Raw genomic sequence first — 18,309 nt, forward strand, 5'->3', positions numbered from 1 at the left:
GAAGCATCAGTTTCCACACTTGGACCATAAGACTTGTATGGGATCTAGTACTTCTTTATTTTAGAGACTTTATTCCCAAGATTATGATTCCTTGTGTGTGTTTTTAAAAAATTTTCCTCTCAATAAAGAGGAGAGAACAAGGAAGGAAGGGAGGGAGGAAGGGAGAGAAGGAAGGAAAGAAGGAAGGAGGGAAGACAGCACTAACAATAACTTCACAGTGTTTCTTTACAGCTGTGGCAGATCCACTATTTTTACTCCCTATAAACTTGGGCCACTGCTTACAGAAGTATTTTGTTTTGATGCACTTAGAAACATGGTGCTTTGCCTTCTTTCCTTGACACGCATTACTTGAATAGGCTCTGTATTTTTCACCTCAGGACTTTGCTAACTTTAGCATTCTATTTGAAAAACAAAACAAACTGAGCTCATCCCGCGTGTCATCTGTGGAAATCCCATACCCCAATTACTTCTCTCTATGGAAAGAGTGTAATCCTATCTGGAAGCCAAATGTCTTTAAATTTAATAATAATTTACAGATGTATTTTGAAATATAAGTATTGTATTATTCCTTGAATGTATGGCAAGTACAGGAAATATTATAAATAAGACTTTCTATTCCAGTATTTTTAAATTTTTTTCAAGTTCAGTTATTTTAACTTAACCTGGTCTGATAAATATTTTCTTGGGATAGTTGTGACTTTCAAAGGTAGTATTAGGCTGAGGTTTTCCCAATATTAGCACATGGAAGAAAGAGCATGCTCTTCACAATAAAAAAATCGAGATTTTATTCCTAAGGGCCAGAATTTGGATGACTAGCTTCTGTCTTATCCAGAGTCTCCTCAGTTTTTCCATTACTTCAAATGTCTAGCTTTGGGTCAGCTTTTCTGTGATTTTTTATATCATAGCAATAGAAAGTAAATGGTTAAAAAAGTCCGTGTTATAGGAGCATTCTAGAAAAATGTTTGCTCCTCCTTAGGGCAAAACCACCAAGGACTCCAACTCATCTCCTAGTTGATATATCTTCGCTTCCATCGTATTTGCCTCCCACTCTTCTGATTCATACCTTGCTTTGCGGACCTTCTCCAATTTCCCTGGCCTACTCTGTGTCACTAGAAATAAGATCCATTTATTTTCCTGATCCTATAAAATATCATAGAATACAGAGATAAAAAGGACTTTCATAATCCATAGAAGTAATCACTGTTACAAGTCTACACACACACACACACACACACACACACACACACACACACACACACACTACATTAATATAACATATATGTTTAAATAAGCAAGAACATTTACCATCTGGTCTTTGATAGGTCTTTGACCTATCACAGAAATGCCCATACAAATATTGCCTTCTGTTTTAAAATAAAAATAAATATTGTTTTTGTGTATTTAATTTTATATAGGGATGTTTATTATTTATATCTGCATCTGCATAGCAGGGTTAAATTCCTGCACAGAAAATGCAAGAGTATTAGCTCATTGGTAAAACAGATTATGTAGTTAAGTTGAGAATTAATTGTCCTTTCATACAATGTATGGAAGAATGGATTTAGTTTCCTTTACCCACTCCACAAAGAACTTAGCGGTCATGAAGAGAAGTACAATTAGTTTGCCATCAAATGCTAATTTAGGTAAAAGTTAAAGGTAATGAATTTAGAACTAAATCAACTGAGTGGACATATTTTACCTGATATGCAATGAAAATCAGTAAGTGAAAAAAGGAAACTTATATCTCCCCCTTTTTCTTCTCACTGAATCTTTCCTGTTTACTAGCCAATGGAGGTGACCGTTTACTTTTGTGTTCATTTTCTATTCAATGGGACACAGCCCAATGTGCAACATATGCACTGCAGTAGCCATGCGCTAAATGAGGCATCTGTCTCTCTTCCATCTCAGTAGCATAAACAGTAGAGACCATTAAACCAAAATCAGCAAATAAAGAAATAGTAATAGCAATCATTTATTGAGTGCTTGTGTGGCAGGCAATATTGTAAATATTCCAAGAGCATCCTCTCAGTGAGTTACTTTAGTAAGCCATTGACATAGGTATCATTATCATTTTACAGATGAGGAAGCTTGAGACCTCACAGCTAAAGAATAATAGAACCAGGACAAAAACCAAGTTGTGCCTGATTACAAGACCTATGTTTCTGAGGTCTACATTTCAAGGTCACAGCATCTCCAGATTCACTTTGGATAAAATTTGTATATGTTGCATTGGATTCATTCCTAGGTGTGCAGATCTCCTAATAATATTGAAGTGGTCATATTTTTCTTACCACTTCCCATTTTGATCCCATGAATTTACTTGAAGTGATACCCTATACCATGATATTGCAACAATTTCAATATCTTCTGTCCACAGCAGACCCATACCTTTCAACTAAAAGGAAGAGACTCCTGCAGTTTTACATAGGTGTTCTCAGAGAAAACCATACAGAATCAGCCACTCAATTGATATGCCGACATCCAATGAGTATGACATTCAGCAAAGTACATCAAATTTATTCCATTTATTCATGTAATAAATATTTATTGGGTACTTAATTCCTGATTCAAACTTTATCCCTTTAAAATCCATTTTCTTCACAGTTGCCAGATGGATCTTTTAAGAATGGGGATCAGATTATTCCTGGCCATTACTCCTGATGGCTTTCCCACACATTGAGTATGAAATCCCAGCTCCACCAAAGCCTGCAATGGTCTGGCCCTGAGTGACCTCTGGTGTTATTTCATTTCACTCTTCTCCTCTGGGTCACGAAGCTCTTAATTTCACTCTCCTTTCTCTTTTTCAGACACACAAATCACACTCCCTCTCACAGCCCTTTCCCCCTTCCCTGCCTCCCGGCTAGAATTCCCTTCATCAGGTCTAAAGAGGGCTGGCTTCTCTCCAGACTGCCCCCAACTCAAATACCATCCTCTATTTCTCTGGCCAGTGTCTAAATTCACCAACTCAATTTTCACCTCCATATGCCCCAAACATTACTTGCTATTCGATGGATTGCACTGTTTTATTTTGTTCACAGCACCAATCAAAATCTAAAATTACCTTGACTGTTTATGGTTTTAAAATTTGTTTATTACTTGTTGGCTGGGTAGTAAGGGCAATGGGAATGGGGCACGTGCCTGTCCTGTTGAGCCTGTATTCCCAGGGCCTAAGAACCTGGCGTGCAGCATGAATGCCATAAAAGGCTGTTGCATCAGTGAATTACTGACAATGATAGGTAATAAATCCATCTAAATTTGAGCAAGGCGCAATAGTTCCTAGTTTGGGCTGTTGAGATGTATTCACTTTATCTATGTAATGGACATTTTTGCATTTTTCCATTTTAAAAACTGCTTGTGCAGAGAGAGTTGACTTTATCCCATGATGTTACGTGTAGATCTTCCTGGCTGTATGCCACGTGAGAGAGAGCGTCTCTCTGATCTTTACCACCTTAAAATGACCTGTCATTTGAACGTTTGGATTATATTGAGGGTTCTTCTATATCATCAGTACATGCCTTTAGAACTTTTAAAATATTTTGGCTCCGGCAAATGAATTTTGTAAGAGTTGAAGTTACTGACTTTTCTGAGAGAGCTCTTTCACAGCTCTTCTTTGTTTTCAAAAGAACGTAAGAATTTGGTATTTCGAATATAACACTTTCCTCCTGTATCATTGACAACCTATGTGATAAGTGTTTGTTCATACTTTGATCACCCTGCTATGTGGTGATTCTTCTGGAAGAAAGGGGACTTCATTACGTTCTCAATATATGGAAAATAGAACATATAGTAGGGATCTTCATATACTTTGAAAAATATTGAACACAATCAGTACAGTAGCATCTGATAACGAATAGATTCAATGCTATTATCTAAAAAAGTCAGATCAACTTTCTTCCATTCTGCCTTTTTTTAGTCCAATAGCTATATTCAGAAAAAATTTAAGGTAGTAAAACTAGAAAATCAGTCACGTTGCAAGAATCATGGTTATAAATCAAATAGGAAATTGTCTGGTCTGCATGTACCAAAGGCAAATTACTCAAGACTTGTAGTTCAAATTTTGCTGGACATTTAACAGCTGCAGCATGTTTCTGACATATGGTTTAACAGATTAATCAGTTTCAAATTATCTACTGAACCGTTAATACTAGGAAAAAATAGATTTGTGAGGCTTTAAAACAAAAGTTTTTGTTTCCTCTAAGTCGATCTTCTAATTTCAGAGAAATAAATCCTATCACAAAAAATAATAGCAACTTTTACCCTCTGTGTAATATAGAAAAGGTTGTGAAATTTAATTTATATTACTTCATGAAAAAAAGGAAATGGTATTCAAAAATAGCATCAACTATTTGCCCTGGAGCCAGGCGGAGGTTTTAATCTTTAAAATAATGGTGAAGAGTGCCCTTTCTTTTTTTTTTTTTAACTTAACTTCTCGTCTCGTAAGGCGGCAGAGCTACCTAGCACTTTTAATAAAGCAATAATTTGAAGGGTGTCAAGGTCAACTGCAGTATGATTGAATGAACTTGAGGACTCTTCTAGCTGTCAAGGGCAACCTTCCCATGGATGAGGTTATTCTGGATTGCAATTTGTTGGTTCACTGGTAAACGTCTCTGTTTTTGACCCTCTAGTTTCATTTACTGGTTAATTCAAACACAGTATTCACAAATAAGATGCTATGTACTTATTGACAACCAAGTCTATTTCTTAGTCTGCTTAACCCACTTCCACTTTTAAATAATTAACTCAAGAGCTATAGATAAACATCCTCTGGTGTTCCTGACCCAAGTCACGTCAGATTTGATCATGCACTGGATTGGTACAAAGTGGAAAGTGGACCATTAGACAGTCAATAAAGTGAAGCTGTTGAAGAATGTTTAATTAATTGACAAACATTTACAGTATGTTAAGATAAAGAAAAATGGGCCATGAAACAGTGCTTATACTATACTCCCTATTTTATCAAGTGTATATTTATAGACCAAAAAATGGCTGAAAGAATACGTAAACCAAAATGTTAACCATAATGGCACATTTATGATGATAATTGCGACTTTTATTTTCCTCTCTGTTTCCTACTTTTTTTGAAATGTTCTTCAAATAACATGTATTGATTTTATAATAAGATATGAAAAATCACTAGTATTAAGGATAACTGCTCAGTGATTATGAATTTAAGATGATAGGCATTCATTTATTGACTCAACAATTATTTATTAAGTGCCCACAGTAGGTCTGCAGCCGGGAACAACACAGAGTTTTCTATTATAATAAATAACACATTTAAAAAATACACAGTGTATGAGATGGTGATAATTACTATGGGGGAAAATTGAGCAGGGAAGGAACTTGAGGGTACCTACCGGGGGTTGTGGGGGGTGAGTGAATGTCCTTTCAATGAGGCGTCTGAGAAGCCCTCATTGATAAGATCATTTGGGGGCACAGATTTCATGGAAAAGAGGGAACAAGCCATCAGGTTTCCTAATATCTCTGGAATGGTGGTTTCAGGGTGAGAAATAAAAGTAAGAAAGACCAGGAGCAGGATGGGTGCAAAGGCCAGTGTGGAAGGAGCAGGAGGAGCAGGAGGTAAACACAAAGGAAACAGATCAGACACGACGGGGAGTGAGGGAGAGGCTGGGCTTGTAGGTCCTTGCAGGGGACTGTAAGGACTAGGGCTTTAGCAGCCTTCAAAGGTCTTAAGTCCTTAGAGCAGAAAATGTGATATTTTACCAAATTTAATATGAAGGAAGTGGAAGTTTAATGTAAATAGTTTAATGTATTTTTTAACATCTTTATTGGAGTATAATTGCTTTACAAGGGTGTGTTAGTTTCTGCTGTATAACAAAGTGAATCAGCTATACGTATACATATATCCCCATATCTCCTCCCTCTTGCGTCTCCCTCCCACCCTCCCTATCCCACCCCTCTAGGTGGACACAAAGCACAGAGCTGATCTCCCTTCGCTATGCGGCTGCTTCCCACTAGCTATCCATTTTACATTTGGTAGTGTCCATAAATCCTAATGTATTTTTCTTTTTTCTGCAAATATTTTTCAAGGTTTTATTGCAAACCAAAGTTGGTTTATCACACACAAAAAATGGTGTGTGGTGGGGAGGGGGGAAAGAATTGTACATTATTATAACCATGTTAATTACAGTACATTAAAATGGTGGCTTACATTACAAATAAGCCTGTAAGTTTACATATACTAGTGTTATAACCCAATGTATAGACTTTCTTTATACAATACATATAATTATCAGGAATGCAAAAAAGAAACAAAAAAACAAAAACATAAATAATGCCCATTTTACAGGTAATATTTTATACAATGAAAACACCGGCTCTGACTGACAACTGGGGCATTGGTCGATAAAAACCTTTTCTAAAAATAGAAATATTTTTTATCAGCAATGCTTCTTTAAGCATCTGGATACAAGTCATTGTAAGATCATTTTCGAAAAATTTTAGTTATTAACCGTATCTTACCAAAAAAAACAAAACAGCCTACACATAAGTTTATCTTCCAAATATGGAAGAAACAAACAATGTAACACGTTGCAGTGTCCTGCAAGTGTCACACTGATGCTTACAACTGAGTCCTGTGAGCAAGCGTACCACACTCACACGGCTGATCACACAGGAAGTCCACCAGGAAAAACAGAACGGAAACACTGGGCAAAAGGAAGAACTTCGGAGCTAACACGATCTCATCAGAAAAGGCACGTTTCACATAAGATTCGTTATCACGGCCCGGACAGACCTTCAGAAGCTCCTTCTCAGAATAGCGTCCTCCTTCGAATGAGACCACTGCATCTGTCTGGGGCGGCCCTCCACTGCTCATTTCAGAGGTAGCGCCACATTGGAAGGAAGAATAAGGAAAACCTCACGAGCTCACTGAGGAGGATGTGCTGGTCGAAAAGCTTCCAGCAAACAGTGTGCAATAAGATTGCCAAGATGTGCAAGGGATGTGCAAATTCTCTTCTAAGATGTCCTGTCAGCTGGCAGCTCTGCCCAAAGGCTAACTAAAACATTTCAAAAGCGCCCGTAAAATCCTTCGCAAGCAACCCTAAGACCATTCAGAGGAAAGAGTCCACGGGAGGTGCGTAGGAAAAGCCCAGGAAGGCCTCGGCCGCTTCCTTGACGCTGGCTGGGAGGAGGATACTGTCGGGCGACCGACCGATGGAGCTGGGGACCGGCTCTTCGGTAAACTCGGGATCAAAGTGCCGCAGGCCGCTGGCTCCACTCACATTTGGGTTAAAAGGGGGAGTAATCTTCTTACTAATGAGATCATCCCAGTTAATTAGGGAGAAGATGACGTGATTCTTAATCTCCATAAAGTCATCCTTGGCGCCAAGCCTCTTCGTCCTGTCCTTCTGCAGGAGGCCCTCCAGGACGTGTCTTGCAGAATTTGTAATATTTGGCTTCAGCTGGAGGGGTTTGTTCAGAATGTTGTCGTACATCTCAGCTGTGTTTCGGCTATAAAAGGGAGGCAGGCCATCTCAGGCATCTCAAATAAGACGGCCCCCAGACACCACCAGTCCACGGTCCTATCATAAGGCTGTTTACGAAGCACCCCAGGTGCAAGATCCTCGGGTGTGCTGCCGAAGGTGGACGTCATGTCATTGTGTGCGATGTTCTCCTTGCAGAGTCCAAAGCCAGTAAGGACAATGTGTCCCTGTGAATCCGGCAAAATACCGGCTTTAAGTCTCTATAAACGATGTTCAGAGAGTGCAGGTAACCCAAGGCACTGGCTATTTCGGCAGCACAGAACCGAGCCCGTGGTTCCAGGAAGCATCACTCCCTCCGGAGATGGTAGAACAACTGTCCACCGTTGATGGAGTCTAGGACAAAGTACAGTTTGTCAGCCGTCTGGAAAGAGAAGTGAAGGCCCACCAGGAAAGGCTGTTTCACGTTCTTCAGGGGAACATTCCGCCTGACATAATGTTTTTCCTCCTTCTTTTTCAGGATCGCCTTCTTTTGTAACACTTTGCATAGAATGCTTCTTCGGCTTTTTTTTTTTTTTTGCGGTACGCAGGCCTCTCACTGCTGTGGCCTCTCCCGTTGCGGAGCACAGGCTCCGGATGCGCAGGCACAGCGGCCACGGCTCACGGGCTTAGCCGCTCCGCGGCACGTGGGATCTTCCCGGACCGGGGCACGAACCCGTGTCCCCTGCCTCGGCAGGCGGACTCCCAACCGCTGCGCCACCAGGGAAGCCCGCTTCTTCGGCTTTATGTCTTGCCAGGAGAACCTTTCCGAAACTGCCCTTCCCGATCACTTTCAAGAAGTGAAAGTCAGGGAGTTTCGCGTGAGGTTTGGATGATGGGCCCAGGTTAATTTGCTGAGAAGGGCTTGGTGGCGGAGAAGGCTTTGGCATTCGTGAGCTCAGGTTCCTGAGGTTGGGAGATTTTCCAAATGGACTGAACTTCAGGGTGTTTGCATGCATAGGAGTTACTGGCAATCTTCTGAATAAAGTCGTTCAGGCCCATCCTTCTCTGTTTCATGAAAGGGATGAGAATTGCTACCATGCCCTCATCCTGGAGCAAGTGAGGGCATCCATAGCAGCCTCGGTTTTCACCGTCTTCACCACAGAGGGAGTACAAGGAGTTGTCAGACACGGGACGCCCCGGCTCAGCCAACACTCTGTATTTTTTATAAGACCGATTTTTACAGCAGTTTTATGTTTACAACAAAATTGTGTGGGCGGCACAGAGGTTCCCCATACACCCGCATTCCAACACGATTATCAACATCACTCACAAGAATGTTACATTTGTTACCAATGATGAACCTACATCGATACATTATAATCTCCCCCAATCCATAGCTTATTTTAGGATTCACTCTTCATGTCATACATTTAATGGGGGCTTGAACAAATTATGATGACATCTGTACATCACTGTAGAGTCACAGAATAATTTCACTGCCCTAAAAATACCCTTTGCTACATCTATTCATTTCCCCCAGACTCCGATTTTTTTTTTTTTTTTTTTTTACTGTCTCTATCGTTTTGCCTTTTCCAGAATGTCATATAGTTGGAATCACAGGGCATGTAGCCTTTTCAGATTGGCTTCTTTCACTTGGTAGTATGTGTTTAACTCTCCTCCATGTCTTTCCATGGCTTAATAGCTCATTTCTTTTTAGTGCTAAAGAATAGTTCATTGTCTGGATGGATCACAGTTTCTTTATCCATTTACCTACTGAAGGATAACTTGATTGTTTACAAGTTTTAGCAATATGAAAAAGCTGTTCTAAACATCCATGTACAGGTTTTTGTCAGGGGTAAGGACAGTTTGATGTTTTAATATTAAACGAAAACATGGGAGGATAAGAAAGAATTCATCAGATAGAAAATGAAAGAGAAGAACATTCCAGGCAATAGAATCAGTATCACAAAAAGCCTTAAGTATAGGAATGCCTACTGTCTTTAAGGAGGAATGAGACACAAACTAACAGAATCTTAAACAAAACAAAATAAAACAAAACCAACAAATAAAAAACCTCAACAACTTATTGCAGCTGCTTAACACACTCTTTTCCCGATTTTCTCTTGGATAACTCATCACATCTTAAATGACAGGAGAAGAGACCTTCTCCAACTCTACGATATGTTAAGCTACATTTAGTCTGTCTCCATTCTTTCTCGGAGAACCTACTCCCTTTCCTTTGTAGCAACTATGATGAATAGGATTCATGTACTCATCTGTGCATTTCCTTTTTTAATGATGACTCCACCGTGAGTTCTTCAACCTCACGGATGAAGTTCTCGATAGATTTCTTCACTCCTCTGTTCCCAGCAAATGGGACAGTGATTGGTGCCCAGAATGAATGAACAGCAGGTGGTACAGAGGGTAGCAGTCATTGAATTCATAGAGGCATTGATCGGGATAAGGATGCTGAGGCTAAATTGTGTAGAAAAATCTCATTTGTTCATTTCTGTTTTGCTTGTTCTCAATTATTCTCTCAACAAATGTTTATTACGTGCCTATTATGTTTAAATCTAGGTTTCTTTTATCCAAGACTTCACAGGCTAGTGAATTCCATGCTCTAAATGTGGGTTATATTCTGTGGGCCTTGAGAAACCACTGAAATGTTTTGCTTAATAGGGTAGTGATATGATCCAATCATATCTATATTTTAAAAGAAAGAAAACTTTGGCAGCAGGATGAAAGAGACTTAGAGGTATATTCTGGAAACAATCACAATATTACATTGTAAGTTAGAAGTTGCACGAAGGTGAACAGAAGCCGGTGGTAGGGGGCTTATAAGAGGGGAAAGATGCAAAAGATATTTTGGAAGGTGACTGAAGTTGTTTTTACAGGATGTGTGAAGAAATAGAGAAAAGAGAGGCAAAAATTACTGAGATTTCTTATGTGCGTGACAGTAGTGTGAGTCTTTCATCAAGTAAAGACTATAAAATATGCTATTGGATTCATTTGCCTGAATTGTGTATTAAAACAAGAAGGTGAGTCATTTAAGAGCATATGCTGAGATTATATCTTTACTTTAGTTAAAAGTTAGGCTATTAACTAAAATTATCGGTCATAGGTTCTGTAATTCATTTGTTGAAACAATAAAGTTTACTTAACTAGGAAACAGAAAGCCAAGAATACAGCACCTATAAAACCTCCCTAAGACCTTTCAGATTCTCACTGGCCTTCTTTAAGACAAAACTATCCAGTGCTTCATTTTACATCTACATATTAAATTGCTAGACTTTGTCTCCTTCACCAAAATACTTTGCTGTTGAATAAGATTTCTCCAGCAAGTACAGTTCCCTTAATTGGTGTTCTGCTAACTTGACCTTTCTTCATAACGGTAAACAGTTGTGCACTAATGCCTGTCCATTCCAACTTCTGATGGACTTTTCTCTCACCTCTTTTTCTTCTTATAACATTTTTTTAATCTTGTCCTTTCTAATGTCTTTGGCTTTAAGCACATGCAAATTTCCCTAGTTTGGGAAGATATCCTTTTAATGTCACTGCTGATCCTTCCTCTCAGAACGAGGCCCTTGTATAAGAGTTTTTTTGTTTGTTTTGCTTGTTTTTTTTTTTTTTCCGGTACGCGGGCCTCTCACTGTTGTGGCCTCTCCCGTTGCGGAGCACAGGCTCCGGACGCGCAGGCTCAGCGGCCATGGCTCACGGGCCCAGCCGCTCCGCGGCACGTGGGATCCTCCCGGACCGGGGCACGAACCCGCATCCCCTGCATCGGCAGGCGGACTCTCAGCCACTGCGCCACCAGGGAAACGCCCTGTATAAGAGTTTTGTATGCCACCACTAAGTAAATGTCCTGGGAACTTGGGACAAATCTAAAAGGAAAAACATACTGTATTGATATCCAGGAATGTATTCTATTCCAAAGAAAGTCACTTGCTTCGATATATATTTTTTGACAATGTTTAAATTCTAAACAAAATTGATTTTTCAGAAGGCTTCCATAAAAGGCAAAACCCATACCAAATGAAAAGAAAACAGAAACAAAATAATTATTTTCAAATCCACACATGTAGATGGAACGGAAGTCAGGAAAGGAGATTGACTGGATCCCTTATGCCACCGTTCCCAGCCATGAATAGCAATGGATAGGGCTATTGCACTAGGAGTGCCACCAGCAGGAGGTTTTTTGAGACAAGCTGACAGGGTCTGAAGCATGACTCTGGTCTTACATAGGCAAGGACAGGATGGAGTCAAGTCCAGAAAAATTCAGGTCAAGAAGGAAAGATCAAAAAGATAGCCAGCTACAGGCAAATAAGGACCAGAATCCAGCTAGGCTGCTGAGACCCACGCCTGGGAGAAGCTCTTCCATCTCTGTGGTTCTTGACACACACTGCTGGGCACGAGAAAAGAAGCCCTACAACCTTAGGAATTCTTAAGAGTTAAAAGGAAATCTTACACTTTCCACGGGGAGGAGGAATGAGAAACCGCAAGCAAGCCCAGAAATGAGACTAATTAGAGGTTACAGAAAGTAAGTTCGATTAATATGCCAAGTGCATTTGGGGAAATGGTAAAGAACAGGGATTGAAAGTAAGTAGTGTACTGAGCCTTGAAAACTAAGCAGATAATTTTCAATCTGCTGCAGAAGGGAATTGGGAACAATCAAAGGTTTCTAAATAGAGAAATTACAGAGTAAAAGTACAGGGAAAATTACCAAACACTAAACACTGCTTGCTTTTTAAGCTTCTTTAGAGAGGGAGGTTCCCAGAGAATGAATTCCAGATGAAAAAAAAAAAATGCATCTTGAGAAAACAATGCAATCAGAAATAAATAGGAAAGGGAGACAACCCAATTCGCAGAATTCTGTAAAGTTCACGCAGCTACTGAGAGATGATGAAAGTTGCTGATTTTACATTTTGAAATAAGATGCAGAGCCATAGCAGTGAAAAATAGATGAGACATATTTATTCATGACCGTCACAAGGGAGAGATGGCTGCAGTCTCATGGAAACAATCACACTTTTCCCAACACACCTACATTTTTACAGAAGTTGGCCTCCAAACCTGAATTTAGAAAACCTGAGTTCTAATTCCTATTCAACCTCCAACTATCTTGAGCAAGTCACATATTCACAGTGAATCTCAGTTTCTCCATCTACAAAGAAGGAAGATGGGACATAAAATCCTCAGGGTCCCTTTCATGGTTGACATTCCCGGATTCTCTAATGTCATAAAATGCTCGTGAGAGTACAAAATTTTCAAAAGTTACCCTGTGCCTTACTATCCAAAAGGTGTTTGCTTCATCATTTCTCGTTTATACAAAGAAAGGCAAAGTATTTCAAGAAAATTACAATATAGATCTCTTAATGCTGGCATGAATTGATAGCAGAGCACTGAAAGAAAATCCTGCACCTCTCTCTGGGCTGGAAGCACGTATTTGTGATCTAAATGAGTCATTGTAAGTAATGGATAATGACACTGCATTCCTTTGTCAATAAAGCCTGAGATATGCCTCCAACTCTGCGCATTTGAACATCCCCAGATTTTCATAAATTGACATTCATTTCCTCCTGTTTTCCTAGCACAAGTGGCTGGTCTTGTTTTATCATCACAATTGAAAGGAATTTTGCTTTATGATGACTTTATTCAATCACACTCTAAAATGGGAAGTAGATAAACGGCGGGGTGGATTAGAAATAACTAGAAGTCAATAACCTGGATCTATATTTAGGGAGCAGTCCTGTAAAATTAATATTTTTGATAGTACTAAACATTTGTTTTATAAAGATTATTTAAAATCGTCATATAAACAAATATATATGTTACCCAAAAGTGTAGTGCTATTTTAAAATACTTCTACATTCATTATTATAATATTCCTTATATTGTAGCCCTATAATTTCAGATAGGCTAAGGATAGGGAAAGATGGAGAGTAAAAGCACAGGCTGTGGATTTAGAGTAAGGATGCCTAGAACTGCATCCTGGTTTACCTCTCAATATTATGTGTTCCTGGCTGCATCTCTTAATGTCTTAGAGCCTCATTTTTAGTTTAGGTAAGATAGTAGTTAAATCAAAGTTAATAAAGCTAAGCATCAGTAGGCAGCCTATATTTACAGATGAAGTTTGGGAAGGGGGGAGTGAAGCAGATAATAAATATCTCTTGCTGGATGGGATTTTAGAGCTCAGAAAAGGATAGAACATGAACAGATCCCTACCATACAGTATTCAGTGTTGTAATAGAGATATAAATGTCACAAGAAAGTGACACGGGTGTATAGGGGTAGAACAACTAATTTTGTCTAGAAGATAACATCACCAAGCATATCACTATATTAGTGGAGAGTTCCACAAAATTATATAAAAGAAAAGGCTTTTTAAACTTTAAACTCACATAGGAATAGTAGTTTCTTTCACTTATATAATTGAATAAACAACACTGGAGTTGACTATTTGATATTTTTCATATTTCTCATGATGAATTTATCTTAATTAAAACATGAGACATGATTAGGTATATAAAGATATACAATTAGTTTTTGTAGGTAGTTGAAAATACTTCATTATCTCTTGCCTGCCTTTGTGTAAACAATGGAGTAGACCGCGATATTCCTTTCACCTATTTTTTTTTCATAGAAAATCCACTTAGACTCTAGAATTTCAAATTCATGTTTAATTTGGAAAAAAAATGCATGTCGACTAGAGACGTCTAGAGAATTCCTTCAGCTAGCCACCCACTTTCTATTCATACTCATAATCATTTTTAAATCTTTACTAAGTATATTCTCTTTAAAGAAATCCACCATCATATGGCAAATCAACCTGTGTTATGAAACCAAGGCAGCCTGTCTGAATTGGAGACCCCATAGGACAAGAGTTCCTTCTGTAATAACTGCAGGAGTATCTCTAACAGAGTCTCCTATAAATAGCACTGTATTATTTGAATGCTTCAATAATCAGTTTCCAGATGTACTCTGCACAGTTACATTTCTGACTATGTTTTCTGACTATGTCACAAGTTAACCTAAAAAGATTCGAATTTTGTGTTTGCTGGTAGTTCATCACTTGACATTCCATATTTCTTATTGTTCAGAACAAGAGAACGTGCAGGCTTATACATTTTTCTAAGTTCTACTTATTGGTGTGTGTTATTTGAAACATCATATGAAAATGCACTTGCAAGTTATCCTGGAGGTGACACAGCAATTTACAAAGAGACCTATGAACATGATGCATTCATGGCAGAGCAATGTTCCCTTTTTGATTTGAGTTTTCTAATATCTGCAAATGCCACTGTACACCAATAACAATTTATTTTTTGGTACCACCATTGGTCATGTGGAAAATATTTTTCCTGGATTTAAAAGAGCACATATATTAAAACATGCACTTACAGTCTGTCCTTATTTAGGATATAATTTCATGTAGATTGCAGACATTCTCTACTGTGTCTGATTCATTGCTGAATTTTCACGCTTAGCAAAGTCCCCAACACAACACCAATGCTAGACACATGTTTGTTGGATGATTAAACATGTCTGTTTATTCCTATCTCTTGGGATGGGAAGTTTGTGGCGTTTACAGGCACAAACTCCAGTTACATCTCCAACTAGCACAAACCCTAGAACTGCTGAGTCCAATCCCATTGCAGGAGAATGCCCCCCCCAAAATACTCCAGAAGATTGTATTCTGGGGTTTTTTTCCTTCTATAAATTGGGTTATATAATCCAGATATAATGGAGGAAAGACTATCTTTGTGAAATTTGAAGTCGTTTTCTCCTGGAGTAGAAGTAAATTTAATGTGAGCTGCAGCATTTTTTGCTGTTGTTTTTGAGAATAATCCTTTACTTTGAGATGATTAGAATAAATTTTGAGGGAGAAAAAGGAAAATAATTTTGAGAATATGATGTGTGGTTTCCCGAAAATTGCACTTCTTAGAAACAGATCACCTAAAAAGTATTTTTCCAAAAAAAAAAAAAAAAAAAGTATTTTTCCATCCAAAACTACAGGAGCAGAATAAATAGCATCTCTTTCCTAACCCCTGCCTACATTTGCTATGCATTTTGCCCAAAAATTCTAAAAAAGACCTGCAGAAATACTGTTTGGCTCTATGGCACAGCAATAGTACTAGAACATGGAGATAATTTGGTCAAGGTCAGCATAACTATTGTGGTCAGGGAGATTCAGTAAAAAAGAAAAAAAAAAAACTAACAACCTGCATCATTTAATTTTATTTCTCAGATAAAAGCCATGATAGGGTGTGTGCAAGACAAATGGTAGTCAGCTGATGTGCATTTTTATTCCTATTTCCAAGGACAGCAAAAATTGCAGTGAAGGATAAATCAAAACGTATTATATAATTGACATCCTATTTTCTCCTGGAAGGGGAACAATGTTTTAACCTTACTTTGCTCCTTTTATTGTTTATTGCAGGCTTAACTCTCCATGTTAACACATCTGTTTGTCCCAGGGTTTTATCCATTTTCCTGAAGAATTTGATTCCTACTAAAATAAAATGTTTCTAGGAGAAATACCATCGGAAGGTGCTATCAGGTCCTGAGAAAGAAGGCTTTGAATACAAGCTTTCATGGGTGGTTGGGATGAAAGAAACAAAAGAAAAACATGAAAATATGAGATATTAAACTGCAGGGACAATAAAATTTAGGTCTTGGCTGGAAGCAGGGGAGCCAGTTACTACACACCACCAGTTTGTCTTGGACTAGATCCGCCTGTAAATAATTTATCTATGTGTCCACCGAAAAATCAGGAATAAATGTAGTCACAGCTGATATTTTCTCACATAACAACCTAAAAATAAATTATTAAGCTTATATATTTTAAAGAGATTTTGTAGATTGAATTTTCATAAAGATTCCAAACATCTGGGTCTCCATGGAATTTCACCCTATATCTTACTCACTCTTTCCACCACCGCTTAGTATTATAGATAAATCTAAAAGTAACACCAGATGGTAGAGTGATGGCTGAGAAAGGAGAGCTGGCAAATAAATGTGTGTAAGATGGAAACTTTCAATGATAAACATGGGTGAAACTGGTTTGAGTATCAAGACAATATTTGCCAAGATCATGTAAAAAGAAATCAATTTCTGCTTGTATAATCTCTAAGGAATCTATGTTGCTTTAGTAATGTACAAGAGATGAAATTCAACATGATTTCTATGTACTTCAACTTTTCCTTTTTGGTCTCACTTTTATACAATTGAGTCTAGAATGTTGAAAGCCATTCCTATAGTATTTTAAATTGCATGGAATTTAAAAAATATATACCATAACATGAAAGAGCAATAACGTGCTTTTAAAATGAATGGCACCACAGAGACATATGAGGAGACTTCCTCTGGTCTATTTTTTTATTCCTGAATTCTGATTTGACTTAAAAAGAATGTACCAATATGTGCACTGGAAAATTATAGAAAAATACTAGATATAATTAGAAACTTCCATGATTTCTTTTTTGAGAATATATTTTATTTTAATCACATAAGCACACACACGTGTGTATCTGTAGATATATATGTACATATGAAGCATACATATGTGTATATATGTATCTATAAATAGCATGTACCTGTAAATCTATATATTTTAGATAGGCAGATATTGAGTAGAGAGGGAAAGAAACCTCTCATAATGCCTGATATATCATATGCCCTCACTACATATTATCTTTAGCAGGAGAACATCTTAAAAATTAAAGAAGATTCAACAGCTGTGAAACAAACTACAGGCGATTTGTAGTCAAATGGCTGAATTGTAGGCTTGCTGAGCATAAAGTATAAAGACCACAAGCCAGAGGTCTATCTATTAATATTTAAGAAACAGGTGAGTCACGAACTGTTTGTATCTTAGAAATTGTCTAGTTCACCTCCCGCCTATTTCTATTCAGAAATTTGCCAATCTTCTTAATAGATAGCCATTTAATCTCCATTTAATCAAAAAGTTTACTCCTTTACATGAGTCATTGTCAAATAGTTCCATTAAAAATGTTTCCATTGTATTCTAAATGTTTTCATTATATCGAGTTAAAATCCTTAGCAAATTTTGCAGTCTAAACTGGTGACAGGTGACGCAGGATATAAAAAAATCATACCTTGGTATAGTCATAATAATTGAACTTTCACCTTTTCCTATCATCATCCTTTTATTGCCTTTTTGTTTAGTAAGAGGAACTACGGTTTGAGGTGAACAAAATTGGGTTTGAAATCCCAGCAATTATACCTAAAAGCTGTGTAGACTTGAACAAGCAACTTTTCTCTCTGGGTTTCAATAATCTCACATCTGAAATCAGAATGGTAATTTATATGGTTAAGAAAAAAACAAAAAGAAAAAGGAAGAAAACAGAAGGAAAGAAATAAAACAGAATAAAATTCTGTTTTATTTACAGAACAGAAGTAGAGTCACAGATGTAGAAAACAAACTTATGGTTGCTAGCGGGTAAGGGTGGGGAGGGATAAATCAGGAGGTTGGGATTGACATATACGCACTACTATATATAAAATAGATAACTAATAAGGACCTATTGTAGAGCACAGGCAACTCTACTCATTACTCTGTAATGGCCTATATGGAAAAAGAATCTTAAAAAAAGACTGGATATATATATATATATATATATATGTATAACTGACTAACACAACACTGTAAATCAACTATACTCCAATAAAATAAAATTTTATTAAAAAAGAATAAAAGAAAAAAAGAAATAAAACGTCTATGTTTTTTGTATGTTGTGTTATTTCAGCTCTATCGCAGGCAGTTTCACCCACTGTGTCATTTAATGCTCATTTATATTGGATAGATATTATCAAATATATATTTAAATTTGAAAAAATAAACAGTTCCATCAAATTTAATCAAATT

At 37.7% G+C, this 18,309-nt stretch overlaps 1 protein-coding gene and 1 pseudogene across 2 annotated transcripts in view; both read right to left on the reverse strand.

Annotated features, from left to right (window-relative positions):
* The window catches only part of CNTNAP2 (contactin associated protein 2), a 2,024,023-nt gene that overhangs the window by 1,409,441 nt on the left and 596,273 nt on the right, over positions 1-18,309 (reverse strand). The window lies entirely within an intron of this gene.
* Positions 7,050-8,569, reverse strand: LOC131762631 (serine/threonine-protein kinase Sgk1-like; annotated as a pseudogene).

Source organism: Kogia breviceps, chromosome 9, assembly GCF_026419965.1.
Source record: "Kogia breviceps isolate mKogBre1 chromosome 9, mKogBre1 haplotype 1, whole genome shotgun sequence".
Classification (NCBI taxonomy): domain Eukaryota; kingdom Metazoa; phylum Chordata; class Mammalia; order Artiodactyla; family Physeteridae; genus Kogia; species Kogia breviceps.